We start from the raw sequence: 20,220 nt of genomic DNA, 5'->3' as shown, positions 1-20,220 counted from the left end.
TCTCCATGACAGTCAAACTTTTTTTTTTTTTACTGAATTGCCAAACGTGCTGAGTTTAGGGTAGAAGCGACCAGGCAGAGTTTAAGCCCTAACTTTATTGTATGTATGAATTTCATAACTGTCCCCTTCCATTTCCTGTAACATAAAGAGCCGGGTCTACACAGGGAATCAAAATAGGTTTCCCAGCCCATTAGATGTCACTGACTAGAACTGTGGACAAATGAGCACTTAATAAATACTTTCAGGCGATAATAATTTGCTAGTTTGTGTTATGCAACTTTGAAAGGTTAGCAACTTGAAAAAGTCAGTTATGCTTAACTTGTAAAGGAATCTCAATGTTGTACTGTGTCCATTGTGTTGTTTCACTATATAATACCCCTGTATGTTTCCCACCTAGAATTGGTGAAATTGTTCTTTAAAGTAGATAAAGTCCCTTCCTGGGATCCTCCCATCTCATTCTCTTTGGCTGTCCTGCCCTCTAATTTAGCACTCCCCTCAGGGTCTTTGTGATGCCCTCAGGCTTTGCACCATCTAGTCTACGCTAACTTTCTCCTCAAAATGTCCCTTAATTTCTCTAGTGTTTTGCACATCACCACCACTTCAATCAAAAAGTCTGTACCTTTAAGGCACTAGTTTCAGATGTTCAAAAATAAATATAGCATACTATGTTTGTAACATTTCCATCCAAAAAGCATTTATACATACAGTTTCTTATTTGATCTCCATAATAACCTTTTAATATCGGTAGGCTGGACATTATTATCCCCTTTCATAGATGAGAAAATAGAGGTTCACAGGAATTAAATGAATTAAGCTACACCACACAATAAGCAAAGGAAAAAGGGGGTGCTCTGAGACACACATGTAAGTTTTAACTTCTCACTTCGCTACTCTTTCACTGATCCTTTTAAATCTTATTACAATGCTTAATTTGTCCAGGCTTTAATCAAAACAACAGTGACTTTGACCATTGGATTCCCCCCCCCAAAAAATGCCAATCACTTTCCCTTACATGGATCAATATAGCAGTCAGTCTTTTTATTGGTGTGATTACAATTCCAGGGATGTATTGGGAAAGCAGAGTTTTTGAACCAGAATATTCAGATAGTTTCCATATTTGTACATGCCTCTCCCCTTTTTTCCTACCTACATAGGTAAAAATAGGTAGAAATATAAATACAGTATATGCTTTCAACCAAAGGGCCAAAATTTGAGGTGTGGTAATTTTTGGAAATTTCCTCTCAAGCCTCAAGGGTATGATAGTGTTTAGTGACCTTCAGGGGCAGTGCATCGTCCTTAGAGGATTGAAATTGATTTTCTCCACGTTACCGTGTGAGACTCCCAGCCTGAGCCCCCTGCCCGCTGGTTGCCTAGGAGTGTGCCGCCGAGCTCACAGCCGCGGATTTGAGCACCGGGCTTTGAGAGAATCATAAATGGGAACAGCAGGGCTCTCATCCTGCTGCATTGTTTTGAAGTTATTCTTCCAGATTGTGCTTTCATTTCGGTTCATTCTTCTTCTCCATGTGCTGCCGCATGGGCCAGCTCAATTCTAAACTTGCTTTTTTTAGCTTCTGAAAAACAAAAATTGGTTATCTATTGACTGATTTTATTTGTACTATAAAAGCCCTACGTCGGAATTTTGCACACAAAGCTGAAATCTATATGGGCTACACTGTATTCACTATCCGATGGGAAGCGACTGAAATTATCAAAAGTTGAAGAACGCACCTCAGTTGTTGGTCAGCCAAGCTTTCCGAGCAATCAATGGCGGCAGCAAAGTAACTTGGTACAGGAAGCAGAGAGGCACCGCTGTGAAGCTAATGAAGGTTAAGCTGCCGGGCCCTTCATTTGCACGGTGCCTTCCAAGACCCTGAGAAAGGAGCCTAGCAGTGTGTTTCTATAGTCACATGTTTCTGTAAAATTTGCAAAACAAAGGCATTTAACTTCAGTTGTTTAAAGTGTCATGTCTCTCCACTCCACACTTTTCCTTGGTGTGAGGTGGCATTGGAAAAGCCACAGGCATGGGAGGGCTCTGAGCTAAGAGAGGTTGACTTGGAGATACACTTAGTTTGGTCTAACTGGAATATATTTACGTAATTCTTGGGCATGTCTGTGTGCAGTCAAGTCGTTTCTAGCCTTCCCAGTGTCTGAACAGCTCCCAGGGGTCTTCCTATGGCCCCCTGTACAACCCTGCCATTGTCACAGCAAATGCAATGCCAGAGGTGGCATCATGAAAGGAAAGTGTCCTGGTGCAAAACTGTTATGATCATTACACTTTGACATTTGTCAGCAAAGAATTAGAATCTCATCAACACCCAGTAAATATAAAAGTTACCTTCTATCAGAAACATACTTAATAATGCAGCATATTGGGCTCTAAACACACCACCCATATGTCTCTTCCAATTTTTTTTTATGGAAATGACACAAAATAGAATTTATCAGAATTCCCATATTTATAGGGCACAAACTATAACAGGGACAACAAAAAGTTATTTGTAAAAATCCACATACAGAAGAAACTTGATAAAGGTTTCCCCAACTCTGATAACAATCTTAAGATTTCCAGGACATTACCAATGATGATTTGTGAAGATGAACAAACTTTCCTAAATTATAAATATAATGGAAAATTTTAAAAAATATAATGTTATAAGAAACACTGAATTATGTTCTCTTTAAATATAAAGGTTTATGTTATATAAAGAGGCAAATAGTATTCATCCAAAAACTAAAGGGAAAAAAAATATAGGTGGGTCACGTCACACAATGTGATATATAAATGATGTATCATAGAATTGTACATGTGAAACCTATGTAACTTTACTAACCATTGTCACTCCAATAAACTTCAATTTAAAAAAAAGAAAGAAAGAATATTGTGATTTTTTTTTTTCTTCTGGAATTGTGGATATGGTGTATTTGACCACTCTTTCAAGTTTCCAAATTGTCCTGATGTCTTGGGTTTTTTTTCTCATTTTAAGTAAATTTTCACATATGAACAGGTTCATCTCCCCTAACATTTTTGGGACTAAGAAAGAGTACAATGGAAGTTCATCTATACTACATGTCTAAATATCAAAGTTTTAAATATGTTAACTGTAAACAAAATATATTCTTCAGTCTTGACAATTATACCTCTAAAATGATAAATTAGGTGAAAATGTTTAAAAAAATATATTGTTTTAGGTGAATAGAAGTTAGTCAAATGTGAAAGATGACTGAAATTATTGTATACAACTAGGTATTCTATCATGGAATAATGATTTTTTTATGATAATTACATAAAGATATGTATAATTAATGGATTAAAGATATTCAGTCACTTTTTTTACTTTTATCCAAAACATATTGTAATAATCAAGACTTTTATTCGGTTGGGGCACAAGCAATTGAGGTTTAAAAGGTTAAAAATAATTTCAAAAACCACAATTACTTTTGCAGATAATTTTATTGACTATGATGCCACATGATCAACTTTTTTTAGTATTTTATAACTTTTTATTAAATTCAATTTGGAGAAACTTTGCTCTTCTGGGACAGCAGTGACTGAAATTGTCAGTATACTATTAAAAAAACACTTAGATTCAGAAATGAACCTTGAATTTTTAATATAATGTTCAAACATTACAAGGAGTCGTATATGACACGTATTACTGTTATAACAGAACATATTACCAAACATTTTAATTTCATTGTATAAATAGTTGCTACTTAATTTTAATTTCATCATCTCATAAAGTAATATATAGACCATACAGTGAGCAAAGAATCTATATTTACTTCAACATTTATATCTATATCTATCTATATATCATTTGTATATAGATATATATATACACACACATATATATATATACACAGTCAAATTTGGAATGATACAAATTGTTTAATATTGAAAAATGTTTCTCAGCTGCCATTTAGTGCGAGTATTGTGAACATCATGTTGATTTTATGAGTACCTCTGCATTCATACATTAGAACATGAATGGAAGCATAAGTGAATGCATGAATGAATGAATGAATCCTTGGCACTACTTGAAAATGATACTTTAAGAAACCAGACTTCTTGTAGTCATGCTTACTCAGAGAAAGGAATTGATAAGATAATCAGTCTTTTCTCTTACCCAAGTACTTTTGCTGCTTAATTCCTCTTAAAACTCCAAAGCAATGTCCATCCCAGATGTTGAGATCAGCAAAACCCCAAAATCAAAAATCTTCAGTGTTTAGACATAGTAATCTGTTTGTTTGTTTATTTTTTGTTTTTGGAGGACATAGAACATGAGATGTGGAAAAGACTTTCCCTGTAGCCTGAAAGGTGTGAGTCATGAGGGCACATATGTTTGGGTTTACAGGTTGTTCTGTGTTAGTACTGAGTGTCAGATCCCAAGCGACAAAGGATCTGGGTTCTTTAATAAACTCGGTGTGTGCGTGTGTGTGTGTGTGTGTGTGTGTGTGTGTGTGTGTGTGTCCAGAATAGGGGCAGCTCTTATCCAGGTTTAAGGGAAACACTGCTATTGTATGTAATTTTGTATTTATATATTTTTTTTCTGAGAGTGAGCCCAGAAAATGTTTAAGCTACAGCCTCCACAAACTTAGACTTACCCCTAGAGAGAACTTCTGGATAAACATTGCATATTATACACATATGTGTTTGCTACAACTCTTTTCCAAACCTTACTAAAACACCTAACTAGTGAGTTTTACTTAAAGTTATAAACCCCTGAGAGAAAATACTGAAACGGATCCAACAACAACAGAATTTAGAAAGCTAAAAAACAGATGTGTGAGTGGTAACTGAATTAGCAGACAAGGGAAGATGAAAATGTAAGGTGTCAATCAACCTTGGAGTCATTTTCTTTCATACCCAGAACCCATCCTCTCAGATAATTCTGCTGGCTCTTCCTTGAAAATATACCCAGAATCTCACCATTTCCTGCCATCTTTACTTGTACTAATTATCATTATGGGTTAATTGTGCTCCCCAAAAGATATGTTCACGTCCTAACCTCTGGTACCTATGAATGTGACCTTATTTGGAAATAGAGTTTTTATAGATGTAATCAAGTTAAGATAGAGTCATCCTGAATTATTGTGAACCCTAATCCAATGACTGGCATCTTTTTAAAGAGAAAGATATAGAGATACAGTCACATACAGAAGGAAAATGACCACATAGAGATGGAGGCAGAAATTAGTATTATGCTGCCAACAAGCCAAGGCACACCAAGAATTTCTGGCAAACAGCAGAAGCTGGAAGAGACAAAGACACGTTATTCCCAAGAGCTTTCAGAGGGAGCACAGCCCTGCTGATACCTTGATATCGAACGTCTAGCCTCCAGAAAGTAAGAGATTAAATTTTCATTGTTTAAGACACCTAGTTTGTGGTGATTTGTTACGGCAACTCCAGAAAACAAATATACCCACCCTTATTTCTTACCTGGATTAATGAAGTAATTCCTAACTGATTATTCTGCTTCTACTCTGCCCCTCAGTCAGTCTATTTTCAACATGGAACCAGTGATCTTCCTGTCACATAAGTCAGATCGTGTTGCTTCTGTGCTTAACATGTAGTGGCGTTCTGTTTCCTGTGGAGTAAAAGCCAAAGTCTACACAATGGCATGCACGACCCTATGTCATCAGAGCATTTTGCTGCCTCCCAACTCTGTCACCCCTTTACCTCCCTCATCACTTCCTACAGTATTTTTCCCTTCACTCATTCACCCAGGACACATTGGCTTCCTTGCTATTCATCAAAACAGAAGGTAGGTTCTCACCTCAGAAGCTTGGCATAGGTGGTTCCCTCTGCCTGTCACACCCTTGCCCCAGATAGTCCCTTGGATAACTTCCATCAAGTCTTCATCAAAGTTCACACTGTCACTAAGACCTATCATGGCTATCCTTTAGAAAATTGCCACATGCCTTTTAACTCCTGGCATACTCAATCCCCTTATGCTATTTAATATTTTTTTCCATGTCCCTAAAATATTAAATAATTGATTTAGTTATTATGCATCTTGTTTATTGACTGTTTTGCACATTCTATAAACCCCTTGAAGAAAGGGAATTTTGTTCTGTTTACTATTATACCCCAAGTGTATAATCCCTGCCTGGCACATGATAAATATTTGTTCAATGAATTTGTTGTATTGATTGAAGAATCTCAAAAGCATGTTAATCTCAGAAAACCCCAGAAATATTAAACTACTCCTCCTGAATAGCAGAACTTCCAGAAATAGAAATCACGTGGGACTGAGATGAGAAGTTGTTTGAAAAGTCATGTAAATGGCTACTGAATCCCTGCCTTTCCTCCATCACCCAGAAAAAGACAATAGGTTTAGATTCTTGAAAGACTCTCTAAGAGAGTCTTAAGGGGCAAAGAATGATCTCAGGGGTATCACATAAAAGTATCTCACTAAAAAGGGAGATCCCAAATTCTCTTCTGTTGGTTGACTCCAAGAACATTGACATTCAAGCTCATGAATCATGGGTGGGAGCTTGCAATATTTTTCTCCAGAGGAACTGACAAGCCCAAAAGAAAATATTTACTGATACAAAGAGTTGAGGGTGCACCCAAAGAAACAAGCCAGCCACGACACTGTCTACAAATGGTATGAAGCTGCCTATTAACATTGAATACTTACCATGTTTCCCCGGAAATAAGACCGGGTCTTATATTAATTTTTGCTCCAAAAGACATATTAGGGCTTATGTTCAGGGGATGTCATCCTGAAAAATCATGCTAGGGCTTGTATTCCGGTTAGGCCTTATTTTCAGGGAAACATGGTAATAAGCTTTTACAGCCTCATCCTAAAACATGAAGGGATCATCTTCATGAAAGCCTCTAATTTAAAAGACTCTCCTCATTAGCAATGGAGTTGGGCAAGTTTTAAAAAATAATATAACTTTGCATAAGAATATTGTAACAGAAATAAAATCTTACTTTACAGGAAATATTTCCAACAAAATATATCTATTTTAAGCCTTAAAATATCAAGAACAAATGACAATTATATTCTGATATTTTCCAAAACTCAGACCAATGAATTGTTTTCTAGGCATTTGAAATCATAATTGATATCAGTCAAAGCAAAACACCTTTTCCACATAGATTTGCCAACCAGTAATCAGTTGTCTAATTTTATTTAGATTCTTTAAACTCAAATTATTTTTCACCACTTTACAAATAATGATTGGGTGCTTATTCTGTGTGAGACATTTTGGGGTGCTGGGAAAACATAGTGTCATTATTATTGGTACACTATCATTGTGAGATATCCAGGACCAGAATTAGTACTTTTGTTTGGTGACTAGAGAGAACTGAGACAAAGGGATTATAAGTCTTAGGAAAAATTAAACCATTAGCTAGCAAATCTCACTGCGGCAGATTTTCCCAACTGACAGGACCCAAATCCCTCTGGGAATTTGGCTTTGATGAAGTTTCCAGACTGATTTTGTCTAATCAAGTACCCACCTAGGAATTCCTATGGCTTATTACATCAAAAGAGACAGTTTACTCATACATTTTAGGTTTTCTCAAAACATTTTGAGGTGTCCTCGCCTGTCTCCACTCATGCATTTTATTTTCATCTAGTGTAGGGGGTACATCAGTTCAAGATGACTCCAAAAATCCTACTGGCTCAGGCAATTACTTAATTTCCTCTCCTTGAAAATGTCATGTACATTTTAAGCACATTGACAAGCAAGTTTGAAATACTTGTCACATTTGGAGATGTTACAAAATGCAGTCTGCAAGGAAAAATGAATCATTGGATTAAAAGCTGTTATTAGGTCCCATCTTTGTGATATTTTTTTTCTATTTTCAATGTAGAAAAAAACTGTCCCTTCCTATTCTCATCTCCCAAAGTTTTCTGAGACCCATTGTAATAGTTAAGATACTCTCAACTGCAAACAGTAAAACCTCCAATTAAAATTGACTTAGTATGGAAATGAATATTTTCACACTGAACCCCACTGGATTCCCAGAAATTTAAGTCATATATTCGAAGACATTATCACTGTGCTTTTCCATTTTTGGAAGTAGTGTCTTCCTTTTATTAATGATAAGATGGCTACAGCAATTCCAGGAGGTACGTCTAAATATGATGACAACAGAAGGAAAAAAGTGGTGCTTTCTTCTTATGGATCCCTAAGAGCATAACAAAATTTCCCAGAAACCTCTCCAGCCAACTTCTCCTTACATTATATCATTGGTTCACATACTTATTTCTGAATCCATCACAGGCAACTATGATTACATGATAGTAAAAATCTGGGATGGAATAAATAAAATGGAATCAACCACACTATTCTCTTCTTTGTCTTTCACTTGTTTCTGACTGACCATCTAATTTTCCTCTTACTATTATTATTTTTGAGTTTGGCTCTCCTGCATCATGGCTAAAATCAGTTTAATGAATTAGAATGTACCTGTTCCAGACCACTGTTAGCACCATTGAAAGGATTTATTAAATTTCTTTATTAACTTAAATGCAATGATAATCACAAATTTGGAATTACTTATTATCATTTCTTGCTTCTTACCCTGATGTCCCTTCATTAATAGGTAATTCAGGACAAGTAGAGTCAGGAAATTTGAGTTTCAGTGTTATCTCTTTCCCTTATTAATTGTGTAACACTAGACAAATTACTAAGTCTGCCAATTTCAATTTCTGCAGTCATAAATTTGAAATTTTTGAATCTCTATATATTACTGAGGCATATTAGTTTTATTAAATAAGATAATCTAAAACAATGCTAAAACTTGAAAGACTATGCAAAGCTATAATTATTGAGATTTCAAACAGGTTTCATGTTAATAACTTTAACAATTATTTTATGTGACCCTTAAAATAATTTTATGAGGACAATATTATTATTCCTGTTTTATAGATGAAGAAATTGACACTCAGAGTTTAAGTGACTTGCCCCAGTAAACAGCAGAGCAAGGATTTGAACTAAAGCCATGTATGACCCCAAAGCTCATGTGCTCAACTGCCACAGTCTGCATATATACAGAATTCCTATGATTATTGCTGAAAATTCATTCACATATGGCTTACTATTCTTCTATTATGGCCTATAATACATTATTCAATGAATATTAATTGATCACATATTATGTGTTGAATATTAGGATGGATGCTGAGAAGGATCCAAATAATTATATGGCATACTTACTGTTCTCAAGGAGATTATAATCTACCCAGGTAAACTGAAATGATTGATCATTCAAAGCAATATGGCTCGCATCAGTAATAGCTGCTGCAGAGTGTGTGTACTATGAGAGAAGGGGGTTAGGAATGAGACTTCAAGTAGAAGTGGCCTTTAGCTGATCAGGTAGAAGTAACACAGGAAGTGAGGATGAGGAAAGATGTTCCAAGCCACTAAGTATGAATCATCACAGCACTTAGCCTGGTGAATAAGAACTTGTGGGGATAAGTAAATTAACCTATCTGCCCAGAACTGGAAGGTCCATGTAAAGAAACCTAGAGGGTGATGTTGATGAGGAACTACTGCATAAATCTGCATCTAGGAAGAAACTGTTGCTCAAGCTGGGGAGTTAGGGCTGGGCAGACTGGACCAGGTAACGAGTAAGAACTCTCCTGACAGGGCTATGGCAGGGTCGGATTATATCATGTCAGATTTGATGAGTGCTTCTCTAAATTTATCCTCTGTCTATAAAAGTCTCTTTGTGCCAACATATTTAATATTTTCCAAAGGACCCTTCATGGAAAACATTCAAACTCTCTATAAAAACTAAGATTTAGGAATTTAAAAAAAAAGAAAAAAAGGTCCTCATCAGATTGTCTTCTCTTAAGAGAGCTCCTGAGGGAGCAGTCCTCTCTCCCACACTTTTGCCTACCCTTTTGTATGCATGGATTTATCTCGGTGATCTTGAACTTTGTTGGGCAAATAGAAAATCTTTACAACTAGAAGCTCAGGATACATAAAACTCTCCCTCTCCACCAATGTTGCCCCACCCCTCGTACGCCCACACGTACAAAAACTCCAGAATTCAAGTATAGGAAACATTAAATCCCACCTCATATTTTGCCTCAGAAGTCCCATTGTAGACCACGTTGATTACAATATTAGTTCCAAGTAAGTCGTAATGAGAATTCAAAAATATAAATAAAGGTTAAACCTCTCTTTTTAAAAATTTTAGCCACTTTATTGAACTGTAACTTATATTTAATAAACAGCACATAATAAAAGTGTTCAGCTGGATAATTAGACTCATGCAATCAAGATACTGAATGTTTCTGTAACATCACAAAGCTCCCTTGTGCTTCCTTTGCAATCTATCCCTCCCTGACACCTCTGTCTGCATGCAACCACTAATCTGTTATCACTCTACATTAGTTTGCAATTTCTAGAATTTTATACAAATGGAATCACACAGTATGTACTTTGTGTATCTAACTTCTTTCATTCAGCATAATGATTTTTAAGTTTCATTCATGGTGTTGCAGGCATCAGCAATTTGTTTCTTTTAATGGGTGAATAGTATTCCATAGTGCTGTTATTCCAACATTTGTTACCCATTCATCCATTGCTATTGGTTGTTTTCAGTTTGCTGCTATTACTCATAAAGCTGCTATGGACATTTGTGCACAAGTTTTTGTATGGGCATATGTTTTCAATCTTTTGCATAAATACCTAGGAATGAAATGACTGGATTATGCAGTAGACATAGAGCTAATATTTTAAGAAAACTGCCAAACTATTTTCCAGTGTGGTTTTACCATCTTACATTTCCACCAGCAGTGTATGAGACTTTCACTTCCTCTATCCTTGTCATATTTAACATGGTCGGTCCTCATTTATTAACATTCTTGAAAGTGTAAATTGATTGCAGCTTTAATTTGCATTACTTGATGAAACACTTTTAAGCCTTTGTGTTTATCTACCACTCATGTATCTTTTTTGGTGAAATTTATGAATAAATTTCTTGCCCATTGATTTTATTATTGTTGTTGTTTTGTCTTAGTATTGAATTTAAGAGTGTTTTGTATATCCTGGATATCCTATCTCTGATCTTTTTTTGTTGCAAATATTTTCTCCCAGTTTTGGCTTGCTTTTCCATTTTCTTTGTGGAGAAATAAGTTTTTGCCATTAATAAAATCTAATTTATTGATTTCCTCTTTTTGTATTCAAAAGAATCTCTTGCTTAATCCAAGGTCACAAAGTACTTCTCTTATGTTTTCTTCTAGAATATTTTATGGTTTTAAGTTTTATTTTTAGGTGTATGATCCATTTCAAATTTGTGTGTGTGTGTGTGTGTGTGTGTGTGTGTGTGTGTGTGTGGTGTGAGGTAAGGGCTTTTTGTTTTTTTCCCCCTCATGAATATCCAGTTTATCCAGAACCTTTAATTAAGAGGACTTTTATTTCCCTGTGGAATTGCCTGGGTAACTTCATCGACAATCAATTGACCATATATATGTTTGGTTTAATTTTAGAGTTCTTACTGAGTTTCATTGATCTATATGTAATCTTTTAGCAAGTAAGAAATTACCTTGCTTACTATAGCTTTCTAAGTCTTGAAATCAAGTCTTGATATTAGTAATCCTCCAATCTTATTCTTCTTTTAAATTTTATTGGCTATTTAAGATCATTGGCACTTTCATATAACTTTTATAATCACTTGTCAAGTTTTATATTGTTTATTGAGATTGTGTGAATCAATTGTCATCTTAACAATATTCAGTCTTCCAATACATTAACAGGGTATATATATCCATATACTTGGTTTTATTTAATCTCTCTTGCAGTAATTTAGAATTTTCCTTATGGTTGACTCGCATATCTTTTGTTAGATTTATTTCAATATATTTTACATAGTTTGCACACTACTTAAAAATGGGATTTTATGCTTTTAATTTTATTTTCTATTCTTTAATTGCTAATATTAAAAAAAAGGGTTGACTTTTGTCTGTCTATCCAATTAAAGTGCCATACAAATCGAGTGAGTAAGCAAACAGAAGTCCACCTAGACACATGGTCTATGGATAAGATGAATTTTTATTGGAACTGATATTTATGATAGAGAAAATCTCTAACTTGACAATTAAAACTTTTTCTCGACTCAAGTTAGTTTTCCTCATTTTAAATTGCACTAAACAAAAGCAGTAAAACTAGTCCACCAGACTGTTATTTTTTTTAGTCTTGCAACAACTTTGTGTATTAAGTACTGTTGTAATCCCCATTTTACAGATGCAGAAACTGAAGACAGTAATTAAGTAACTAGGTTGCCTTCATAAATCAAATAAACTTTGAAAGGTCATCTCAACCAGTTTTATACAATGCTTATTAAAAATCTTGTTAAGATCTCTACTATTGAGTTAAAACAGATTTATTTGTGTACTTTTGTGAAATTTCCTATGGTAAAGCATAAATCCCCTCTTATGAGTTTGTTCTTAGAGTATACCATCTAGGAAGAAAAAATTTGTTCTGGGAACCAAAGTTTTGGAAAGGATGCTGGGCCGAGACTTGATGGGGGCAAAATTTAAGTTAAACTTTGAGGCAAAGTGAGGGAGTCCTAGAAAGAAGAGACCTCAGTTTCATTAGAGATGAAACAGAAAAGACAGAAGCCTAGGATATTACTCTCTCTGACCTCCTCTGGGAGAAGCAATGTGATTATTATTAGTTCTACATTACTGTCACAAGAATTGAGACACTCAAAGGATAAATAATTTGTCCAAAGTCTCCTAGCTAAACAGTGTGTAGGAGCAGGAATTCAATCCCAGTATAATTTCATTCCAAAACTCACATTCTTTCCCCAGCACGTCCCTTCTTTCACCCACCCTTAACAAGGATTTTCTTTGAAAGAAAATTGAATACAGTGAAAGAAGGATTTTTAGAAAAAGTAAAGATCCAACATAGAAATACAAACTTGATTGAACAATGGAGTTTGGTACATATGCCAGCAAGGTTGGCCTAAATTCAGGGAAAAGAATAAATTTCCAGGGTTGAGAAGAAGAGAGCCAATATTACCTTTTCGCTAGATGTTTGAAGTTGGTTGGGACTTTCAGTGAAAGGAATGGAGGAAATATCAGACTAGGTCTCAGCAATTCCAAGTTTTAAGAACTTGAAAGAAAAAAGGAAAAATCTTAATGAAGTGTTAGAAAGAGACTCTAGTTCTTTTGTAAATGCATTCCCCTAAATTTTCTATCCAATTCACCAAATTAAATAGGGAAATGAAAATATATGGCTGCCCCTGCAAATCTGATCCTATTTATTTATTTACAATGAAAGATTAGTTTTTCTGAAACTGTAAAATATTAAACCTATTTATATATTTTTAAGTAAATAATTTGCCTACTATTAAATTTCAAACATCTGAAAGAGTTACAGAGAAATTTTGCGGTCCTTTCCTTTTCCTGGGAACAAATGTGGAAGGCCAAATTTCTTTGAGTAAAGTTGCTGCAAACCTAGGGGAGATTATATTTATTTACCCCTTGGTGTGCAAAAGAACATTCAATAGAGTTCTTTCTATCTAGTTAACACGGTGTAGTTCTAAGTTAGAATTAAAGGGGCCTTTTGCTTTTCTATTTTATGGTCTTGTTAGCTTTCTCCCATTCGGAACAATTTCTGTTACTAATGAACTAATAAGCAGATGGACCTTGGCAGCAGAGCAAAGTATTGTTTTCAATATGTTACAAATAAATAAATAAATAAATAAAACTACCATCCAGAATTTGAACTAAGTACTTTCCTTCTTCTTGGACATTTAACATTTTAAATATATACTTACACAGGTTTTGTTGATACTTTTACAAACTCATTTATGAAAGGAAATAAAATGAGATAATGTTTATATATATTTTTTGCAATAAGAATTTTATGGTGGCTAGTTTTCCATCTACTTTGCTTCTGTGTCCACACAACACAATTAAGGTAATTACAATACTGTGTTGTTTTCTCATAAACCCGTGTACTTCACACTCATTCAGCCATTGATGCTAGGGAAGGGAGAGAGGGAAAGTAATTTTTAAATATGTAGAGATTTCACCTGTTATTTCATTCTACGAGTTTATATAATCCCTGCTATTCCCTCATTCTTGAAAGCTCTTAAATAATGATTAAACATACACATATCCCACAGAAACTATCCCCGACACAACTACTTTATTTACACACAAAGCCACATGACTCTATTTTACAGACAACTAAAGGGATTTTCAAAGCAAGTTTAACTGATTTTTACCTAGGTGCTAACTTATTAAAGCCCTGAACCAAAACCTTTAAGACATATTATTCAAATAACAAATATTAAAAAGGAAAAAAAACCCAAAAAACCTGCCAGTTAAAAATGAAAAAAAAGTCCACTGTGTTGAGCTCCAGGACTTATCTGCTGGTAATTTGTATTAAAAATACAGACATTATAGGCCTAAAGAAATAACAGTACTTTATAGCTAACTTTTAAGACATACATATTCAAATATTCAACGGTCTGCAAATTTTCAATGAACATACAAAAGTGATTCAGTATAAGACGTTATTTTAATGTGTTCTTCATTGAATTTCTTCCAGTGGCAGGGAAGTAACACACTCCATCATCAGCTCATAATATCCAGGCTAATACGGGTTAGAGCTAGCAAAAAGAAGACAGTGTCAGATTTAGTTTTTCTTGCTACAATAGCAAGAGTTAAAGTCAAATAGAAAGAGAGAGAGAGAAGTCAAATAATAAGAAAATAGGAGAGCAAGTTGGTTTAGGAATTCATACTTTTGTATGATATATTTTTCCTTGACTGATATATTTCCAGCTGATATATTTTTCCTTGACTTCATCATAAGTTCATTGATTTTATGACTTCCTATATTTCCATTGTACCAAGGAACACTGCTTTGTTGATATACGTGCTTAAGTGGAAGAGTAAGATTCTTTGTTAAAATTTATCCCTCACACAAACAAGTCACCTTACATTTGAAAGCTCATCAAGTCTTTCATATTACATATATTTGCTCAATTTTATTTTAAGAGCACAATATTATTTATATTGGCATTCAACCTTGCTACGCACTAGAATCACCCAAGAAGCTTCTAAACATGCCAATGCATAGGGCTGTTTCTCACAGATTCTGAATTAATTTGGTCTGAGATGGACCCTGGGCACTGGGGAAAAAAATCAAACATCCCAGGTGATTCTAATGCACATCCAGGTGGAAAATGACAGTGGAATCTCAGTGTTAGTTTTGGACACTTATAGAGGTAACCATATATAAAATCAAGTGTTAAAAGGCAGAGAAACTTTAGATTTAGTAATAATTACTGTGGGTATGACTTTATGATTATAAGTGTTGGATGCCATGGTAAACAGCAGTTTTAAGATGGTTTTAAAAAAATACACATTAAGTGGTTAAATTGTAGAGACCATGATTATAATTATATATAACAACAGTAACAATATTCATTGAGCACCTAAGATGAACAAAGAACAAAAAAGCAGAATTATAATAAACTCGTACAAATGAGTACTTGAGACTTGGTATAACATTTCCAGTATAATCATTACACAAAGATGCTAAAAGTGATTACTTGCAACAATAGGAAACATGGTTTATATGTTATTTATGACCTCTTTACATATTTTAGTACCTTCTTAAGAATTTACATCCACATATATGTGAGATACTTTACGCTGGCTTAATCTAAGGTGTTACAAAATTACTTAATATGTTTATACATAGGAATGAATCAAGATGCAAAATTATCAATTCAAAACTAATATCAATTAATATTATTAATATTATCACTCCATTTTGTGAAATATTTATTTAATACTACATTTACTTCAGTTATTAAATATTTTTTGTTTATTATTACTTTTAGTATTTCATTAATAAAGAGTTCTAGAAAACAGAAAACACTAGGTATTTAACAATTGTACGTTGAATGAATGAATGAATGAATGAATGAATAATACAAAAGCTCTGCTTCTTTTTCCCTTTCATATATAAATTTTGTGTTTTTTGTTTTTTTTTTAACATTACCTTATATCATTGACAATCAGACATGGCTATCGGAAATAAATCTGAAAATAAATTTATTAATGTGGCAGTAGCTCAGAACAAACTCACTCCAGCCTGTTCATACCTTGTTCTATTTCACTTGTCCTATGAGAGATTAAAGTCACCTAATTACACTAGCAAACACTTATGTATCATTGCTATGTGCTAGGCACTATTCTAATAATGTTACATATATTAGCTTACTTAAAAACCCCATTATTAATGAGGCTTCAGCTTACATTATATGGATCATCATTATTTATAAATTCTAAAGAAAATGTTTTTAGGCAGAGCTGATTAGATCCAATTGGCTTCCAGGAAACGTATATCAGAAAACTAAATCACTAATTGCATTTTAAATATTCAGAAGTGGTTTGTTGAACAAAAGTAGTTCCAAAGACGTTATTCATAATGAGCTAACCCTTTTGATAAATTCAAGAATGACTCTGCATCCTAATATTTGATCTCTCACTTTTTCTCATGTTTTAAACCACGTCCTCCAATGAATAATCTTCAATAATGAGGCCAAAGTTGATTTCTAATACGTGTCACTTTGGCCATACCCACTTTCCATAATCTCAAAGGCATTTTGGATCAGAACCAACTACCAACTTCATTCAAAACCTTTCAAAAGGTTGCCCTGGCCACCACAATAATGCTTTTGCTATTTCCCACCCCTTTTCCCACACTCCAGCCCTCTCAAGCTCACTTATTGACTATCCTTTCTTCCAATGATCCCATTCCATTTTTCTAACTCTTTTTCCAAACTGCCCATTGAAGCTAGTTTTATAACCACCTCCCTCTTTAGCTTAAATAAAAGTGCCAATGAAAGTTTTTCTTAGTAGAAAAGTTATGCTAGTTTCCTTTAGCCTATTTCTTATTAGAGATACTATTATGATTGAATTAGGCCTCCCCAAAATTCATATGTCTTAAGTCTTAAGAATATGGTAAATCAGAATATAACCTATTGGGCTGTTGCAGTTGCAGTTAATTATGTTAAGGTCGTACTGGAGTAAGGTGAACCCCCTACTCTCACATGACTGGTGTGCTTATAAAAAGGGGACATTTGTACACATACCTGCACACACAGAAAATACCATGTAAACATGAAGGCAGAGATCAAAGCAATGCATCTATCTGCAAGCCAAGGAGTGGCAAACATTCCCACAAACCACCAGAAATTAGGAAAGAGACATGGAATGCATTCTCTTTCACAGTCTTCAGAAGAAACCAACTCTACTGGCACCATGAGCTCAGACTTGCAGCATCTGGAACTATGAGACAATGAATTTCTGTTAAGACACCCACATTGAAGTACTTTGTTACAGCAGCCCTAGCAACTAATATAGAAACTAAACACCTACATACTTTACTACTGTACCTGCACTTTCCTATTCCTCTACATGATGGAGGCCTTGAACCAGTTGTCTTAAGAAATAAGTATAGTGAAAATATTACATTACCTCCTGCAAGGGAGCTGAATTGTAGAGTGGACAAATCACTGAATCAAAGAATGGAGAGACGTAGCATCAAATTTCCTTTCCCTTTCTTTCTTGAGATATAAATATGGGAATGATTTGACTTTACCAGGTTGATTTTCTCATCTGTGAAACGAGACAGAAACATGAGGTAATATTATGAGAAAGTATAGGGAAGGTAAGATTCTGAGCTCTGGAATCAGACAGAGATAAGTTCCTTGTCAGCTCCCCCACTTACTGCAGGTATAATTTCAAGGAAGTTGTGAGGTCGCCACTTCTTTTTGTAACAGAATTAAATCCCGTGATAATAGGTATCGACATTAGACCTTAGCTGAACCAGTAGGATAACATCTTCCTAGCCAGGGCAATTGGTTCCCTGGTGGGCATGAGACCCCAGCCAGGCTCATGGGCAACAGTGTAGATGAAATAGTGATAGGATCTTTGTCACACTACTTTAATTGGAAAATTGGGCACCACCATCTCCTGACTATTACACCTTAGGCAAGTTCCCTGACTTCTCTCAGTCTGTTTTCCTTCTTCGTTTAAAAAAAATATATAAAATAAAAAATAATGGGGATAATAACCAGTTCTTAGGAATTTTGTGGGGTATAGTTTCTTAGCACAGTGCCTGAAATGAACTATTATTAGTTATATTATCTTTCTGTGTTCTTCCCAGGTTGGTCATGTTGGAAGTGGCGGGGGAAAGTCTCTTCATTCTCTCGGATTACATAACAGTTAGGATGGGACTCCAGAGATGCCAGTGGTCACTACACCAGTGCCCAGAGAGAAGTAGGAACAGAAGAGACCCAAGGAGAGAGTTCTGGCAGTGCCTGACCCTCCATTCCAGTCCCTAAGGTTCCATTGCTTCAAATCTGTGAGTTATTCTGGTGTCTGTCAATAACTTTTGTTTTTCCCACTTAAATAAATAGCAGTTGAATTTCTGTGATTTACATATGATTGAATCTCCCTCAGTCTCTTTATTCATCAATGAAATATGGTCAGTAATAGTGGCTACCTCTCTGGGTTATTGTGAAGATAAGATATAAAGTTCTTAGCACAATGTCTTGTACGTAATAAGCTACTAATAATAATTATTAATTTCCTTACTACTTAAAGCTATTAAGAAAAATGTGAATACATGCGAAAATATTTTGGAAAAAAATAAAGCTTGAAGTACATATGGGCAAGATTATCTGGCAATGATAAAAGTTGTTTTTGATGATCACATAAAAGGGAATTGAATATCGAATGGTCATTGCTCTTGGGCAAAGCATCCATGGGTTCTGCCCTCCACTGATGTGGTTAAAATTGTGCTAACGAAAATGATTTTTTAGCTATATGTTAAGAAGGGGGGAAATAAGTTAATACATATGCATATAATCAGCTCATGACATTGGCACCCATATACCAAAGTCACAGAAGAGTAGAAATTCTGAATACACTGCTTTCTGGGCAGGTGAGTTTTGACAGGTTACTTTATGATTTTGAACCTCAGTTTTTCATCTAGGTTCAGTATATTTATTCTCAGTTTTCCTGTGGCCATGAGTAGAAAATATAAAAATGGAATATAAGTATTGTCCTGAGAAACATTACCTTATTCATAGCCAACCTCCCACCACTGTGCCCAGAAAGTATCCAAGAAAAATAAACTTAGGAGCACTGAGCATGGTGTTTCAAGTGGGGGGAAAAAAATCAATGGGTAGAGAAAGAACTTCACTAAATGGAAAAAAAATCAAAAATTCCACTCCATGTTTTGGGTTGAAATAGAATAAAAAGTGGCAATAATGGGCTTTTTTTTTTCTTATTAAACCTATATTTTCCCACCATTTCCTAGATGGCATGTAAATGGTTACTTTCAAAGTGTACAGATCAGTGATTGTCAAAGGAAAAAGTGATTTTAAGAATGGAATGTTGCTAACATTTTCTGAAGAAAACACTGTCTGGCAAAGCGCTAATGCAATCACTTTCATCCGGAATTTCAAAAGGTTAGTGTGAACATGAATTCCAAATTTTTTTTTTCTCTCCGGTAATTTAATATATTCAACTGCCCTTTGCTATTTTTTTATTTAAAAATATTTTAGTATTTGATTTAAGTATAATGCCAACAAGGTAAATTGAAATAGTGATAGGATCTTTTGTCATTCTTGTTATTTTTAAAAGTTAGATTTGGAAAACCTATTTGACTTTATAAATTTAAAACGTATTATTGATAACCAGAAAAGTGGAAAATACTAAGTTTATATGTATTTTTTATGCTCAGAAAAGTACTCAGAAAAGCAGTGTAATGATTGATGTTATTTGAAATACCTCAGGATTTTAAATTTTGTTTTGTTGTGGAAATACGATTAAAAACTTGAAAGTTTATAGCATTCTTCCTGGTGATATGAATTTGTATAACTTGTTTTATTCCTATGTTACCCTTAATGTTAATTTTTCTATTAGTAAATAATACATTTTGCTTTGTTTATCACTTCTGTTCTCCTATGTGTTTGGTTGTTTTAAAATATTTTTACTTTTTCCTTCTATAAATACCACAGTTTAAAATCATCACAACAAATATTGATTTCAAAACATTTGTTTAATTTAGGGTGCAGTTGTATAAATCTTGAGCAGAAAAAGTTAAGCTCCCTTACTCTAATTTTCAATTTGCAATCATATTACCAAAAAAAAAAAAATAACATATTTTTACTTGAAGAGACAACAAATGTATTAAATATAGGACTTAATA

General features: G+C 34.4%; 1 long non-coding RNA gene across 1 annotated transcript in view; it reads right to left on the bottom strand.

Moving 5' to 3' along the window:
* Nucleotides 1-1,032: 1,032 nt before the first annotated feature.
* LOC109445279 (uncharacterized) overlaps nucleotides 1,033-20,220 on the bottom strand; it is a 156,075-nt gene continuing 136,887 nt past the window's right edge. Inside the window, exons 2-5 of the long non-coding RNA XR_002137020.2 lie at nucleotides 17,478-17,618; nucleotides 12,997-13,089; nucleotides 5,441-5,588; nucleotides 1,033-1,571 (exon numbers count right to left, since the gene is read on the bottom strand). This is a non-coding gene — a long non-coding RNA (uncharacterized LOC109445279). The remainder of the gene's footprint in view (nucleotides 1,572-5,440; nucleotides 5,589-12,996; nucleotides 13,090-17,477; nucleotides 17,619-20,220) is intronic.

Source organism: Rhinolophus sinicus, linkage group LG01 (genome assembly GCF_036562045.2).
Source record: "Rhinolophus sinicus isolate RSC01 linkage group LG01, ASM3656204v1, whole genome shotgun sequence".
NCBI lineage: Eukaryota > Metazoa > Chordata > Mammalia > Chiroptera > Rhinolophidae > Rhinolophus > Rhinolophus sinicus.
The sequence above is the reverse complement of the archived record's forward strand: the minus strand, read 5'-3'. Positions and strand labels throughout refer to the sequence as shown.